Raw genomic sequence first — 18,695 nt, 5'->3', positions numbered from 1 at the left:
ACACATTCGTGATACTAAGGTTGACGTGGTTATTAAAAGGTTATAGAACGCTAACGAGCAAAAGTATAACCAGTATAATATTAGGAACGGAAGGTAGTAGCGATTACGAACTGGATAAGAATGGGTATTGAGAAGCAGAAGCTCTAATGCTAAAAGCAATAATGAGAGTCTGTGCAATAGACTTGAAAGAATTTGGAATGATCACTTAATTCGGATTGAGTTATCTTACGACAATAGATCATATGTCATTATCGAGATGTCGCCTTATGAGATCCTTGAGGGAAGACAATGTCGATCTCCCTTATGTTAGGATGAAGTTGTAGAGCGCAAGATGCTCGGACCCGCAGTAGTCCAAAGGACCAAGGATATGATAGATCTAATCAGAGGACGGCTGGTAGTAGCCCAAGATGGTCATGATAAGTATGTTGATTTGACACGAAAGGATAAAGAGTATGAAATAGGGGACCTAGTAATGTTATAGGTATCCCTTGGAAAGGATTGATGAGGTTCGGAAAGAAAGGAAAGCTAAGTCTACAATTTGTTGGACCCTTGGATATATTAAGACGTTTGGGAAGTTAGCATATGAGCTAGCCCTAACCCCGAACATGTAGCAGGTCGTAACGTGTTTCACGTATCAATGTTAAGGAAGTGTAATTCAGATGCCAGATAAATAGAGGCATATGAGCGCATAGATATGCAACCCGACGTAACCTATATGGAGCAACCAGGAAGGGTTATAGAGTGAAAAGGAACAAGTGCTTAGGAGAAGGATTATCAAACTAGGCAGAGTTTGGTGGTAGAACCACAATGTGGGAAAATTTACTCGAGAGTTAGAAAGTGTAATGCTAAGAAAGTATCCCCATTTGTTTTCTATTTGATTCCGGGACGGAATCCTTTTAAGGAGGGGAGACTGTAATAACCCCAATTTTTGGAAATTTTTGAAACCCTTATGAATAGTGTTTTGCTGAATGAGAAAACTTTTCATGCCACACTATGTAGGGGTTCTGATATGGATATTCTGAGATATTATTAGTACTCTATGAAGTATATAAGTGTATGTAAAGATCGTCAGAATCCAATTCCGAACACTTTGGTTTTTCCCGGAAATCCACTAGATACGGAAAGAATTGAGAAAAAGGTAACAGGATAAAAAGGATTTAAATTAAAGGATTATAAGAGAGGATCATAGAAGGAATACAATATATTGAGAAAGGTTAAGGGAACCTAAGTAATAAGATCCCGGGTATGATCCCTCAAACGATAAACGAGAACAAAAGTTAAGCGAACCGTATAACAGATCAGCGGTCATTAGGCAAACAATTAAAAGCTAATCAAAGGGATTAGTGGGGATGATGTCATCCAACCAATAGAAAGAGGACAAAGGAGGGGTGATGACATCACAAAGTGATGTAAGCATGACATGGGAAGGAAGGAGGTGTGGTTGAATGAGAACCACACAAATTCAAGGGCAACAAGGTAATTGACTAAATCAAACAAAACAAAAACCTAGCAACCAAGCAAAACAAATCACAAAACACCAAATCCTCCATTTCTTCATGAAGCTCTCGGCTTCTTTCTTAAGAAATGGGAAGTCCAAGCTCCTCCACTTACTATTTAGCAAGGTAATTATCTAAGCTTCCCCATGGATAGTTACATACTTCCTATAAGTTTAAGCTTCTAATTCCAAGCCAATCTTTTTCTATAAATCATGAAAGAAGATGGTGAATAGTGTTTTCAAGAACTAAAATTTGTGTTCTTGAAGTTTTGTTTAGATTAAGCTTGGATAAGGGCTTTAAAAGTGATTCCAAGCCATTCTCTTGATTCTCCACTCTCCAAGGAAGGTATAAACTACAAACCCTAGCTTTAGTTTTGAGTAATTAGGATTGAATGTGTTTGATATAGCATATGTGAAGCATGATGCTTGATTGGTTGAAGTTTGGTTGAGTTTGTAGAGATTAGTTGGGTTTGTTGCATTGTTGGAGTTGTAAATCTTGGTAATTAGTTAAAGAACCTAAGTAAAGCTTTTAGTTCATGTGAGGAATAAGTATAAATGGTTAATGTGGATTTGTTGGGGCTGTTATGATGTGGTTTGGAGGGATATTGGTTGTATGATTGATTTGGGGTTGATTTGTGGTTGGTATTGAATGGTTTAAAATTTGGGAAATCGCGTAAACATAGCCGTCGTAACGTCCGATTTTCTGTAGACCGTTTTTGTGCATAACATTAGGACCCGAGAACCCCCTGCTAGATTATGACCACTGCCATGTTTAGATAGCTCATGTTACGAGCTTCGTTTTGATATGTAGTTCGTTCGATTCCGATGCACGGTTTAGGAGAAACGACCGTTTCAAGTAACGGCGTTTCGCGAACGAAACTTTTCCCCTCGCCTTACTTTGAAGCATAGGTTAAAGACCAAAAAGGGTTAATTAATGTATGAAACATTTATGGTAAGTGTTTTAGGCAGTTGGTAAGACACTCGCGAAGGAATCGCTTTAACACTCGTAAAGGTTAAATTATTAAAAATGGTGGAGCCGAGGGTACCCGAGTGACTTAAGCGAATCAGTGAGCGCAAAACAAGCGTTAGAGTCTAAGTTAGTTAAAGTATAGATTTACAAGTGATTTTGGTTTAATTCCAACTTACTTGTTGTTTATAGGTTACTAGACTCGTCCCGAGCCTTTTATCACCCCAAGTCGCTCAGGCAAGTATTCTATCCGTTATACTGTTGTTGTGATGTATACATTTGTATATGCATGATCTTGCGATAAATGCATATTGGTTATTTAGCAAATTCTTGCGATATATTGTAGCATGTGATATGGTATATATGCATGCCTGTTTCATATTCTTGAAATATATATCTGTTGGTTCAGTTGATAATACCTATGCTAGAGAATAGCGGTAACTTGCATATACCCTTAGTATAGGGACCCAAAGGTGAAAATATTTTCTAAAAACCGGGAGTCGAGGATCCCGAGTAATCTTGTATATATGGATATGGATATATATATATATATATATATATATTTATATATATATATGGTTATAGTTTTCCAAACTATTAATCGAATAAGGTTTATTCGATAACTTTAGCTTTATTTTATTATTGAATATTATTTTGAATATTCATTCGAGGGCTTATGACTCCTTTTATTTTATTATTTGAATATTATTTGAATATTCATTCGAGGTCTTATGACTCAGTTTATATTATTTAATGAATATTATTTGAATATTCATTTGAGGATCTATGACTCCGATTATTTGCTGAAATATATTCTTTATTTTATTAAAGAATAAGGTGTTAATAATCAAACTTATTTTCGATTATTCAAATAAAGATAATACTTTCATATAAGTATATCTTTGGTTATTTAATACTCGTTTCAAGTATAAGTTTTAATACTTCTACTTCAATTATTTTTATAAAGATTATTCTTTATGGGAATATTATTTAAATAATAATATTCAGTCATTTTCTAAATATTATGGGGACTGATTTACTTCATTAAATCAGCTTTACTCCAAACACTCTATAAAGTGTTTTCGAGTCTTCAAAATGATTTTTTAAAGTTAGAGCGGATCCCAAAACTCATTTTTATATTTAAGATCTTCCTTTTTTAAGGGGATTTAAATACTCGCTCAAAACCTGGGGAATCCGGCTCTGTGGTGTATTTTATATTCGCAACGAGGTTGCAGTTTTGGTAAATGAATTGATTACTTGCCCAATGTTCGGGAAGTAAGCCCATCTAATTGAGTCGGCATAAGCGACAGGCCGGGGTACGGTCTATGAATGTGTAAGTGGCTGGGTGGCAGTTAATCAACGCGTGAGGGGCCGGGTAACGGTCTAGCGCGAGGTCCTAATGCGGCCAGGGTGATGACCGGTGAGGAATTCATCCATCTACAGTAGAAAAGGTTACTTATTGGTATCTTTGCCTGATCAGCAAGATATCTGGTTTATGCCAAAATTCTTTTCCTTTCCAAAATTCATTGGATGTTTCAAACTCTGTTCATACTTTACATAACAGAGGTTCCAGGAAATGTTTAAGAGATATATATATGTGGATATATATATATATCGGGACTAAATAAAGTATCTCGTAACTTTATTTCATTCAATAATATTTCAAAGATTGAATCTATTCAAATCTTGTCTTGTAGTCTCATCTATGTGATGAACTTTTGAAGCTGATTATAACTTGAACGGTGGTAGTTCAAGTAGTATTGGGAAAGATATAAGTATATTGGGGTATTTGGTAACCTCATCTTTTAAACTTATATCTAATTAATAATTGTCTTATGAATGACAAAGATTTTCAGAAAAACGTTGAAACAAGGTTAGATATATGAGATCACCTTGCAACGATATTTTTTTATACAGTTATACACTGGGACTTTGTGTATATTATGCATGGAAGAGGACTTCCAATATTTTGAAAAGTATATATGTATATATACTGAATATTTTGCGACTTCATCGCATTATGATATCAAACTTGGTTCATTTCTTTTGACCAAGACTTTCATGAGTATTATGAGTAGGCTCATATATTGTAAATCATTATACATATTATTTTGGTGGGCTTGCTGCTCACCCTTGCTTTATTTCTTCATCACACAACAACAGTTAGGAAAGATGGCCAGACTCCAGCAGACCCAGCGCAAGCGCGTGGGAAGCGTCCCGCGTCTTCCCGTTGATGTTGTAGCTGCTATAGCTGCAGAGGTAGATCTATTGTAGATCAGACCATCTACTTTTGAGAATCAATTATGTATAATTATAACTTGTGGCAGATAATGGCAATTAACTGTAAATTTATCAAGTAATCATTTTGGGTTGTAATAACTTTTAAATTGTGGATTCAAAGACTTGTACTTATTTAAATTTCATCTCTGAGACTATAACGGGTTGTGGTGTGTGTTAGTGTGGGGTCACAGCATAAGGTTATTTATTATTAATTAAGTGAAGTGATATTATGGAAAGAAAGACCGTGACGACCCGGATCCCCGACCCCGGATCTGGGGGTGTTACAATGGGCTCTTCCTATTTTTCTGTACCTGCTTTTCTCTCATTTTCTCTCTTTTCTTGCTTCAAGGGCTCCCCTTGGCTCCCCACGCTCACACCCTCACCTTCACCTACCAAGGTGGGACTCCCCTCACTCACTTTTGACAAGCTGGAAGAAATAGCTTATAGTTTTCACTCTTTTCCTCTCTTTTTGCCTGAAAGCAACTCAGCCTCTCACGCAATTCACTCCCTCCCCTCAGTCCTAAGAGTGATTGTACAACTACTAGATCATCTGCACTTGTAACATTTGTTGAAGTTTGAAGTGGTACAGTGATAATCAATGGATGAGGAACATCCGTCAAAATAGTAGTTGAGAGTTTCAACGGATGACTGATGTTAAGCACATCCATCAAGATACAATCACTTGTCAACGGATGAACAATATACGTCGAGATAGTGAAAATGAAAGAGTTTGGAGTAGAGACTACTATTGAATCTGTGGTGATTGATTTGAGATTTTGCACAGATGTTTCAGTAGACTCAGAAAGAAATGGCAAGTGAGCCAACAAATCATCTAAAAGATGATGCTGACTTGCTTGGATTTTTGGCTCCTCCATGAGAGTTAGAGATGGAGAATCAGGAATATATGTATGAATCAGATCAACATCCAGTGAATGTATGGGTGAGTTTGGTGTGTTAGGTGCTTCAATTATTAAAGATTTTGGTTGTGACTCCACATTTATTGGAGCCACATCAAACATAGTTTGAGAATGTGCATGTACTGAGTCTTTGACTGCAGTAGACACAGTGTGTGCACCCTGTGTATCCCCAATGGTTTTGGATTTCTTCTTTCTAGCATAAGTTTGGGGCGAGCTTATGTCCCTTACCCTTTTGGCATGTGCTCTTGGCTGAGATCTTTATTTAATAGTCACATCCTTTTGGGATGATGCAACTAGCAATGAGCTAATATCCTTATTAAGCACTACAGTTTGTTGGGAAACTGCAGTGTGGCTAGGCTGGGATTCACTCACCTCTCCAACCTTATTCTTAGGGCTTCTTTGATGTTCACCTTGTCCCTCACCAATCTCACTTCCCTTCACACTCCCCTCTTGGTTTTTAGTGGATTTTACAACTAGCTTTTGTTGAGAGAAAAACTAGAGGGGGCTTTCTTTGACCTTGATTTTGAAACTTTTGGTTTTATGGCTTGGGTAGGCATCTGTTTGGTCACATTCACAGATGCCATTGCCACAGTTGATGGCAAAGAAGTAGGTGGTTGAGAAATAGTGGTAGAGACATAAATATTTACCTCACTTACCTGAGGCAACTCCATGATTGGCATGTACACAAGTGTAACATCCTTGTGATGATTTGCCCTGTTCAAGTCAGCAATAATTCTCCTCTCTTGGACCCAACAAGCTAACTTGTTTGTTGGGTTCTCAATGGTGAGATCTTAGAAACAAAATTAGCTAGCATCATGAAAAATCTAGCATAATAGATATTCTTAGATCTCTTCTTAATATCCCCTAATTTACTCCCTATCTCATAAATGACAGAAGTGCTAAAATTGAAATACTTGTCACTAAGAAGAATATAAAGCATGTGAACAAGTGAGTAAGATACATCATCAAAATTACTTATTTTTTAAGAAAACACCTTGATAAATGAATCACACAGAAAAATCTTTCTTTTCTAAGACTTAGTCTCCTAACATCACCTAGTTTAGTGGCATCATGATCATAACCCATAGAAACTAGCATGTTGCTCACATCAGTGTCTGTGTGTGGAGCAAGTGTGTTATTTTCAGGCAATTTAAAACACTTTTCAATTGCATCACAGTTAACACAATGTTCATTACCTTTGAGAGTGAAGTTAATAGTCTTGTCCTTTGAGTTGAACATAGCTGTAGTCCAAATTTCCTCGACAACCTCACAGTAAATGGTTGGGGACTTAAGCATGGCATAGCTCAATTTACAGTTTAGTATGAAGTCCATCATCTCGTGATAGTCTTCAGATGCCGGAATTTGCTTGTTCACTAAAGCCACAAAGTTGTTCTTTTTATAAACAAACCCAGTTGAGGACATGATTTTGACTACGGGTGGCATTATTGTGATTGAGATAAGTTGCAGAGAGAGTTTTTACTTTTGGGAAGAAGAAGTTAGAGAAATTGCTTTGAGAAAGATAAAAACAAAGAATAGAAATGTAATTAGCTTTTATACTTTCTCAGAAATAAACTATCAAAAAGTAAAAGTAAAATAAAGTGACCAATCAAATTAACCCAAAATAGCCGTTTAAAAATAAGAAAAACTGTCAAAATTCTAAGATTATCCGTTGAAATATACATATAGGCTGTAAATAAATTCGACAGATGATGCTCAAAATTAATGGCTAAGATTGAGTACAATTCAACGGATGATGACAAAATTACCCAAAGTAATAATTGATACTTCTACGGATAATAAAGTTCAATGGATGTTCATTTTCAACGGATAATGAACATCTGTCGAGATATAAATTTTTACTTAGCCAAAATTTACAATACTGACAAGAAATATCAAATATTATTCTGGCTGCAGTTCAATTTGCTTAGACATCAAAGTAGATTATGAGTAATTAAGCATACCTAACTCACTTACCAACCTAGTGAAGGTAGATTCATCAAGTGGTTTGGTAAAAATGTCCGCAATTTGTTTTTCACTTGGAACAAAATGAAGCTCCACAATACCATTCATAACATGCTCTCTAATGAAGTGGTACTTGATGTCAATGTGCTTGGTCCTTGAATGTTGTACTGGATTCTCAGTTATGGCAATAACACTTATGTTATCACAGAGAATATGAATCTTATTCACCTGAAGACCATAGTCTAACAGTTGATTTTTCATCCATAAAATATGTGCACAACAACTACCAGCTGCAATATATTCAACTTTAGTTGTAGAAGTAGAAACTGAATTTTGCTTTTTACTGAACCAAGATACTAGCTTATTTCCTAGAAACTGACAGGTTCCAGTAGTGCTTTTTCTATCAATTTTACAACCTGCATAATCTGCATCTGAATAACTAGTTAGATCAAAACCAGAATCTCTAGGATACCAAATGCCAAGTTTTGGTGTTCCTTTGAGATATCTGAAAATTCTCTTTATAGCTATTAAATGAGATTCTCTAGGATCAGCCTGAAATCTACCACAGAGACAAGTAACAAACATTATATCTGGGATACTAGCTGTTAAATATAAAAATGAGCCAACCATGCCTCTATAGCTTGAAATATCCACATACTTTTCAGTTGTGTTTAATTCAAATTTAGTTGTAGTGGCCATGGGAGTTTTTGCAGATGTGCAATCCATTAGATCAAACTTCTTCAAAAGATCATAAATATATTTGGTTTGACTAATGAATATTTCATCACTAAATGGCATTTATGGCATACTAAATGCAACATAATAAGGATTTTGTGTAAATGGCATATTAGCATACTGTGCATTCAAATTATGTGTAGGCATAACATTCACAAGCATTGTAGGCATACTGGGAAATGAAGAAAGTACAGACATGGAAGCAGGCATAACAAGTTTGCAATTAACAGATAAATGATTAACGCTACCACACTTAACATAGATTTTTCTTGGTACATATTTATCAGGTGTTTAGTTGTTATGTTTGTTAATTCCTACTTTCCCATTTCTATTGTTTTTCCTTTTAGATTCTATTCTCACTTCAATTTTCTCCAATCTGTCATTTGATTTCTTAATGGACAGATGCCCTACATTGACTCTCTTGTTCTGTTTCACTTGACTTGTTTCTCCTGGAACAAAGTTCTTAGAAACTGATCCATATTTTTCATTTAATTTGGCTAGCTTAGCTTTGCTAACTGGTTTACTTACACTCAACGAATATGGCTCATTGTCTTTCAATGGTTAATCCTTTTGATTATTTGACGGATAATTTTCATCATCCGTCAAATCCACATCCGTTGAAAGTCCTTCAACCAGATTGTAATCAAGCTTCTCCTTGTTCTTTTTCCAGGATGCATCACAAAAAGATTCTATACCTTGAACTTTAGTAATTTGAGCATGAACATCTCTAGATGATTTCCATGCCTTAATTACTTTATGTTCTCGTTCAAGTTACTTTCTTAAAATCTCCTATTTCTTTAGAGATTCAGTCAATTCATCTTTGGCAGAATTGCATTCTATTTTCAGTTTTCAAACTCAACAAATTAAGTTTCTAACATAATATTTCTTTCACTTAAAAACAAATTGTTCTCTTTAAGATTAATGTTTTCTTTAGTGAGAGACTTGTAACACGCAGATGATATAATTCAGTAGACATATCATTTATGACATCATTATACTCAGCTTTAGACAAATATGATAGATTAGTGGTGGGCCATTGCAACATTCGAATGAAAAGTCTTGATTACCTGATTACTTGATGAACTGACTTTTGTTTCATCTGATTTAGCCATAAGTGCTAGATTGACATAGCTTGTATCTTCATCCTCTTCTAATCCATCTGCAACCCAACCATTTTCCTGTGTGATGAAAGCCCTTTCCTTTTGTTTGAGTAACTCAAAATATTTTTGTTTGTAATCAACAACCTCAAACTTCTTTTTACCAGAATCAGACTGTATGCATTCACTAGAAAAATGACCAGCCAAGCCACACTTGAAACATTTGAATTTAGACTTATCAACCATGTTTCTGTTGGACTTGGTTGCTCCAAAATTCTTCTTGAATTTGAGCTTGGAAAACCTCCTGGATAGAAAAGCAAGATGCTCATCTATGTCATCCGTGTCATCTTGACTAAGCTGGTCTTCGTGTTCAGCTACTAGCCCTTTTCCTTTGTCTTCACAAACTCTTGGGTTTGGTGCAGATTCAACAGCTTCAACCTTTGTCTCCTTCTCCTTTTCTTGCTCAACAACTAGTCCAATAATTCCTCCCTTCTTTCTTCCTTTCTCTAACTTTTCATCTTGCTCTATTTCAAGCTCATAGGTCTTTAGAATTCCATATAGTCTATCCAAGGTGAATTCCTTGTAATCTTGAGAGTTTCTTAGTGAGACTGTCATGGGTTTCTAGTCCTTTGGTAGAGATCTAAGAAATTTGAGGTTTGAGTCCTTAGTTTGATAGACTCTTCCATGCAATTTTAGAGCATTTAGTAGCTTTTGAAATCTACTAAATATGTCAGTGAGTGACTCACTTTCTTCACTGTGAAAATGCTCATATTGCTTAATCAAAAGTTGCATTTTGTTTTTCCTTACCTGCTCAGTTCCATCACATATAACTTGAATAGTTTCCCAAACATTCTTAGCAATTTTGCAGTTTATGATGTTGTCAAACATGTCACCATCAACACCATTAAACAAAATGTTTACAGCCTTTTTATCTTTTCGAACTTGTTCAATGTCTGGATCAGACCATTCTGCTTTAGGCTTTGGGAAATATGCTTCATTTTTTGTAGCAGCTCTCATAGGGACATGTGGACCTTTCTCTATATAGTCTACATATGCTTCATCTTGAGAAAGGAGATGCAGGTATATCTTCACCTTCTAATGGTGATAGTTGTCTTTGTCCAGAAATGGAATCTTTACTCCAACATCCTTTTTGCTCATCTTGTTAGTTGTTGTGATCTTTAAACTCTTTGTTCTTCAAAATTTTTTTCTAATACCAATTGTTATTCCCAAACAATCTAAACAAGAATTACAAAGGGGGGGGGGGTTGAATGTAATTCTGGCTTCTTTTTGGATTTTAAGAATGATTCTTCTACAAATAAATAATTGTGTTTGATTTGCAATAGAGCGGAATAAGAATATAACAAAAATTAAATCACAAAGTAATTAAATACATGTATTTAAAAACTTTCTAGTGGATTGAACTTTTCTATTAGAGATATATATTAAGTAAAGAACTCTGTGATACAAATAGTACACAACTGCTTACAAGTTGAACAGCAAGAACTACAGAGAAATTCTTTATAGATTTTGCTTTATCTATTTCTCTAGTTTTTGCTTACTAACTTGGATACATTTCAACTTGCTACTCTTGGTTTATATATCACCAAGTTACATGATAAAAAGACAAGATAATAAGACAAAATGTATCTAGTCTAACTTCATGCTTCTACACTTCTCTTTCTAGCATCTTTGAATATCATCTGTTTATCATGCAAATGGAAATGCTTTTTTGTTCTCTAAATCCTTCAAATAGGCTGCCACATTCCATTTGCATACAACCAACGCATATGACTGTCAAGTCAATATCAACTGCTCTTTTGAATTTGAACATCCGTTGAAACTTAGATTGATCATCCGTTGGAACTCTGTTTGATCATCCGTTGAAACTTAGATTGATCATCCGTTGGAACTCTGTTTGATCATCTGTCGAGACTATCTTCTTGATAGTTAACTCTATTTCATTTACACAAGATTACAAGGTATATAATATTTATAATTAACTATCTTATCTTGCATATCAATCTAGTAGTTAATCATGACTTGAACAATCTACAACATCTAGTTCACTAAGCTATCCATGTATGAAGAAATGTGCTACTAGTCTTATTGTTACATAATCTACTCTTTCAACGGATGTTAAAAATGATTATCCGTTGAAAGCTACAAATTCACTTAACTAAAATCTACCAAATGTTTGGTTCAAGTTATAATCAAGTACACAACATATTCCTAATAGATGACTATTTTATCTGACTAATACATTTTCACTTGTTGCAGGAGGTTGAAAATTTTAGAATCGAAGATTATAAGAAACTCATGAGCATTACTTGTTATTTTTTGGTTCAAGTATGTTTTCTTACTATTTTGATTTTATTGAATTTGTGATACTCTTAAAATTAGACTTGAGAAATAAAACATGATGCGTTTATATTCATTTTTTGCATATACAAGTTGTATATAAATTTTGTTATAAATATGCGAAAATGAGACATTAAGAATACGGGCACCATTTTCAAATCTCTCCTAGGGAACCCAAAAACACATCATTAGCAATTTCTTTCATAATAGATTTGAGAATTTCTTGTGCAAAATAATGACAAATATCTTTTGAAATTTTGAAGACACAATTTGATTGTTCCCCTGAGCATTTTTTACTGTAACCTTATGAAACATCTCATTTTGGTTTTCAGTGTATTTTATCATTTCCAAGAAATTTCCTCTATGTAGTTACTTTTCAGACTCATTATGACCACGAAAAAGTAATGCACTATTTAGTAAAAATTTGAAAAAATCAATGGAAGCATTCAAACGAACTTGATGTTCATTCTTGACAGTATCACTTTGCTTATAAAAAGCAATGACAATTAAATGTTTTTATGTTAAAATATCATCAAATTTTAAGTGCCCTATTGCGAAAACTATTATGCCTCCAATATGTCTTCCAAGTCTCTCTGTTTTATTCCAAACATAAAATCCATCCACCACAAATGCATCACTCCCACCTTGTCTTCCAAAATGATCTCTAATAAGTAACAACACAAACAATAAGTTTTATCAACTTTTACAATACTCCAACCAATTCTTATATTTTTCATTTTCATATCATTCAGGATTAAAACGCCTATCTTTACTTCCAAATTTTTTGTTTTTGAAAATTCATGCCCAAGTGATTGACAAGGTCATTTAATTAAAAATAATGCTCTCATTATTTCATCTCTCTGATCAGGATGTCATTCTATATTTTTTTTCTATCGGAGGGATCTCACGAAAGGTTTTTCAAGTCAATCTTTTTAGTCATTACATGATAATAACTTGGCTCAACAACATTAACATTTGCTCTTAAAGTTTCTTCCCCCACATTACTAGTATCATTTAAGGTTTTAGAAGACTTACTTTTAAAATATCTTTTCATAATATCTGTCAATTTTGTCAAATAATTTAATAAACATACTCAGATTTCCACACCTAATAACTTGAGACACATACATATACACTTAAAAATAATTAATAAAAAACTAACCAAAAAACTAACCGAAAATTAGAAGATGGAGATAGTCACCAGAATTAACCAGCAGTGTCTTGCTTCTTAGTAGATTTACCCGAAGGTGAGTTTATTTTTGTTTGCCCTTTTCACCTCTGCCTCTTTCTTTCTACGCTGTTATAATTTTAGTTGAATTAGTCTCATATTTTAATAAATCGGGCTTGTAATTTGTGGGTTAATGGGGGCACACTTGTTTAATTAATGGTGGCACCTTTATTTTACTTAAAAAAAATACCGTTGGACTGAATTTGACTGGGGGCCCATCACCCCCATTACATATACTATATCTCCTCCCCTGTATCAAGCAAAGGGTAGATGAATCAATGAACTGCACTTCTAAGTAGTATATTATCTAAGCACTTTCTTAATTACACGAGAAAGAGGCCGAAAAACAGAAGGAGGGCACCATCAATTCATTTATTTCGGTGGAGAGGACAATAAAGAATAACCAGTGATAATTGGGCCAATAATTAAAAAAAATTAGTCTTCATGTTAGATTTAAAGTATCAATGTAAAATCAGTTTTATAATTTCCTGTCATCATATCCATTTTATTTTTCTTAAAACTCATTATCACTAATATTTTTCCAGTTTTGGATTACATAAACCTGAATGCATATGTATTCTAAAATTAATTACGTATATTGACGTTTATTACTTTTGCAACTTCAAATTCGGCCAATATCATTGATAATTCAATAGCATCTTGTTGATGCTGATAGCTTTTAGTGTCATTGTTTCAATTATGATAATATATAATTACGATGTTGGTGGTTATACTAATTTAAAGTTATGTAAGATGCAATGGCTGTTTTGGAGTGCTATTTAATGGGTAAATATGGGATGCATAGTAAATTAATGCGGCACCTTACATTAAAGATTTGGTTGGGTTTGTTTACATATGATTTCAATTAAACTATCATGTTGGTACAGTCAACTGAGAGATAAAGTAGCCAAGTAGTAAGCTCGCAAAAACAATTAGATATCGACAAGTCACAGATCAAGTTATATCGGGAAGTCATTCGAGAAGTCCAGAATGACATACCGAGAAGTCCAAGATGGCTTATAGAGAAATCTCAGATATATCGACAAGTCAAATGAAGATATAGAGAACTGGAGATATCGACAAGTCATTTCTACATGTAGAGAACTCAGAGATATCGACAAGTCAAATGAAGATGTGAAGAATTAGAGATATCGACAAGTCAATTTCTCATATAGAGATCGAGATATCGATAAGTCAAATTATGTATATAGAGATCCAAGAGATATCAATAAGTCATTTCTATATGTAGAGATCTCACATATATCGACAATCATTTCACATAAAAGGATCTAAAGACCTCAACAAGTCAAGTATACCTATAGAGAACTCAGAGATCTCGATAAGTTATTATACTTATCGAGATGTCACTTCTCTATAGAACAAACTGGAGATCTCGATATACTTCTCAAATATAGATGCAGACAAATTCAAGATTCAAGATTATCAGTCAACAAATGATCTATTCACTAGATTGAAAAGTCTACAAAGTAGCTAGAAGAATACAAGATCAAGAGCCAAGATTAACTGGACAAAGGGTGGTCACATACCTGCAAGATTCTGCACAGATTTGCTAAGCTAGAAATGGAAATAGAAAAAGGATGCTTTAGAAAGTAGTTTAGTACATTTTAGTGCAAATCTTGTTAACCTGTGCTGCTAGTCTATAAAGCATGCACATGTCCTTAGTAATCTGGATTTTCTTGTATTCTCTCAAGATTGAAGCCGAGTTCTTATTTTCCTATGAACACAGAATTTGTAGCAAGACCAACTTAATTAACACAAATTAAGTTAGTTTTGAAAATACTGTGCTTGTTGATTAATTCTGTAAACACAATATCTCTACAATATCTTAACTACTTTGTTCACCTATCATCCAAACAAGTTTAAAAAAGCTAAAAATCCATGAAACGCATTCATCCCTCCCCTATGTGTTGCATTTAATATCTATGAAGTGGCATCAGAGCAAAATCTGAAAGTAAACATATAAAGATCTTGGAAGAATGAGTGCACAAAAGATAAGCAGTGCAAGATACCAGCCTTCGATAAAATTAACTATACACTTTGGAAGAAAAAGATGATGTTGTTCATAAGGATGGCCAACCCTATATACATCCAGATTCTCAAGAATGGCCCTTTTATCCTCATGGAAAGGGTTGATGAATCTACTGATGGAGACATGGTCATACCAGCTCATTTTCCCCCTAAAGACCCCTCAAAATACACAGAGCCTGAAAAGGAAAAGGTTTCTCTGGACAGTGGCCTGTAAATAATACTGATAGAGTCACTTGATAATGTTATGTACAACAATATTATCAACTGTGATACAACCAAACAGATTTAGGAGAAGATTGAAATTCTGTATGAGGGTACAGAGGAAGTTAGATCTAATCAAGGGAAAATACTGGTGTGTCAGTATGAGGGTTTCATGGCCAAGCCTAAAGAAGGAATTACTGAAGTTTTTGAAAGATTCAACAAATTGATAAATGACTTGAAATTCCATGATTAATATTATGAAGCTGAGGAGGTTAACCTAAAGTTTTTTCTAGCCCTTCCTGGCCATATTGAACATAATATATCAGCTATTAGAGAAGGAAGAGACTTGAACAGAATGACACTGGAAGTCTTTTATGGGATCTTGAAACATATGAGCTTGAGATGTTACAACGGAAGTCATTGAAGGCAAACCACGGACATGTGGTTGATGGATCCAGTGCTTTAATGGTCAATGACAGTAAAGCAAGTGAAGATGAACAAAATGCTCAATTTTCAGTCATTCATGTTACTGAGCAAAATAATAAGGGACCTTAGAAACAATTTATTTTGGAGCTAGAGAAAGATGAATAATACACCCTTGATGAGCTAGATGAGATGGATCAATCAATGGCTTACCTGGCTAGAAAATTCTCTAACATCAGGGTTAAAAAGCCAAGATTTTTCAAGAACAAGGGACAGTCCTCATATAGCAACAACTGGAAACCAAAAACTTAGTTTAACTCAGCTAGCAAAGGTGGCTACAAAACTGGATCTGTTGACAGATCAAAAATAAGGTTCTTTAACTGTGATGAGTTAGGCCACTTTGCAACTGAGTGCAGAAAGCCAAAGAAAGTAAATTAGGATAAAGAATATATGGAAATAGAAGAAAAATATGAAGCTCTCTTGAAGAAACAACAGGGAAAAGCTTACATAGCCGAAGGCAAGAGTTGGGATGACACTGATGAAGATGATGAGAATGAAGAATTTGGAAATTATGCACTTATGGCTCTTGAGCAAGGAGAATCATCCTCATCAAAATCAGAGGTACCAACTCTAACTCCATTGATTTAAATACAAGCCAATATAAAGAAACTGTTAAAAAGATGAGTGTAGAGATGTTTCATATCCACACAAGCATGGTGGCAGTTACCGAGGAAGTTAGTAGATTGTCAAAGATTAATGAAAAGCTTGAGATTGAAAAGCAAGAATTGGAGGTGCAACTTGTTGAGATTGAAACAATCAAGCAAGAAAATGATATATGAAAAATAAGCTCAAGTGTGCAAGTGAAATTGAAGCTGTGTTGAGGGAAAAATTGAAAAAGAATGAGGTGAAATTGAAGTCTTTCAGGAATGCATCTCAGTTGGATGGACAATACCATGAGAAGAACAAACCATGTGCTAATATAACTATTGGTTTAGACTATGATGCCTTGAACAATAATAAGAAAAATGAAGGTGACAAAGGTAAGGCAATCGCAGATCAAGTTGTCCTAGTTATGCTAAGAAAAGTAGATGCACCTTTATTCAAGGCATGTGAGGTTAATTTCAGTGAGGTTGAGTTGGTCATCAAGAAAGAACTTGCATATGAATACAATGAAAAGATAAATGCAGAAACAACTCCAACCACTAAAATTGAGAAGAAGCCCATGGCCAATCAAGTTTCTAAGACACCAATCAAGGAAATCAAGACTGAGAATACATGAAAGAAGAAAAAGAACATGAATGGGAAAATTGGAGTGAACAAGAGTAATAACTTTGCATTTATATCAGATGCTCCCAGGAAACAATGTCAAAAGTGTGGCTCAACCAATCACCTAACTCACCTTTGTAAAAAGGCTGTTAGTGAGCCAAAAGTGGGAGCATACAAATCCCTATTCCTTCTGAGATAAATTTGATTGCATTCCTTGCAATATGAAAGTGATGATAAACTGCCATAAATTGAGAGTAGATCTTAAAGAAGTTAACCTTGGATCTACAACTAAAAGGGAAAATGCAAATCAATCATTGAACACTGTTCGTTCTAAATCACCAAATTCTATTTCTGCAAATTCTGTTAACAAGAAGAAAGTACCCAAAACTGCTTGGATATCTAAACACACTTAATCCTTATTGTGTGCAGGGAAAAATGAAGAGAGTCATATGGATCATTGATATTGGATGATCCAGACATATGACATGTGATAAGGCCTTGTTATCATAATTTAAGGATATGGCTGACCCATTGGTGACTTTTGGAGACAACAACAAAGGATTTATAATGGGATACGTCAAGTTAATTTCTGGGAATATTGTCATTAAAGATGTAGCACTGATAGCTGGTCTTGAGGTGAATCTCCCAAGTGTCACTCAATTCACAGATAAATGATTCAATGTTTCATTTGACAAAGGTGACTGCTCAATTATCAGCAAAAAGACTGGTGAAGTTGCTTTGAAATGAGTAAGAAAATGAAGCTTGTTAGTTGCAGATCTATTGTAACGCCCCCAAATCCGGGGTTAGGAATCTGGGTCGTCACGCCATCCTTCACTCATGTGTAACCTGTATTGATTCAATAATCCAACAGACCCCAATCTCACGCGCGCACACACACACACAAGTTATAGCCTTATAAATGATGTACAAAATGTAATCTTCTTTTATTACACTCAAATAAACTTTACAGGATCTTAAACAATTATTCATAACCTCTACATGAAATTACAATAATTACTACTAACATCTTATACCTATCTGGATACTCTGGTCCACCTGAGACAAAGCTGTAAGGGATTCTCCCCACGATTTTAAGTGACTAAGTCCCATGCCGGCATACTGGTAATCTGTTGTGTTGTGACATTTAAAAAAAAGCAAAAGTGAGCAATAATGCTCATCCATAATAACCAATAGTATGAAAAGACTGTTAAAGGAAATTATATTAATCCGTATAAGGATACGTATTTATTCAAAATAGTTTTTTTGGTGATACACCTCTTTTCAAAACAATTCTTTGATTGACATATTAGTCTGCAAATACCTTAATGGTAAACCCAGCACCTAGGCTTGGGTTACGGTATTGCATCTCAATTCCAATTGGATGAATATAGGACATTCACTGGAGCCCCTGAGATACGATGATCAGTCGTATAACGGTAACAATAACTTTTTCTACTAATAGAAGGATGATTCCCTTTTTGTTATCAGTTATAACCTTGGCCGCATTCGGGCCTTTTCTGTGTCCATCCCTCTCAGGTACACATTTCGTGTCTATCCCTCTCAAGACACGGTTTTGCGTCCATCCCTCTCAGGTACGCATACTCCACATGTTCATCGATATATAAGATACCTTCTCATATGGTAGTAAATTGGTAGTCTCCCCAGTCCACGAAGTACTAGAGTCTACCCCTCCTTGTCCTTGTAAGAATCCCATCAT

This window comes from Apium graveolens, chromosome 4 (assembly GCF_009905375.1).
Source record: "Apium graveolens cultivar Ventura chromosome 4, ASM990537v1, whole genome shotgun sequence".
In the NCBI taxonomy this organism is placed as follows: Eukaryota; Viridiplantae; Streptophyta; class Magnoliopsida; order Apiales; family Apiaceae; genus Apium; species Apium graveolens.
The sequence above is the reverse complement of the archived record's forward strand: the minus strand, read 5'-3'. Positions refer to the sequence as shown.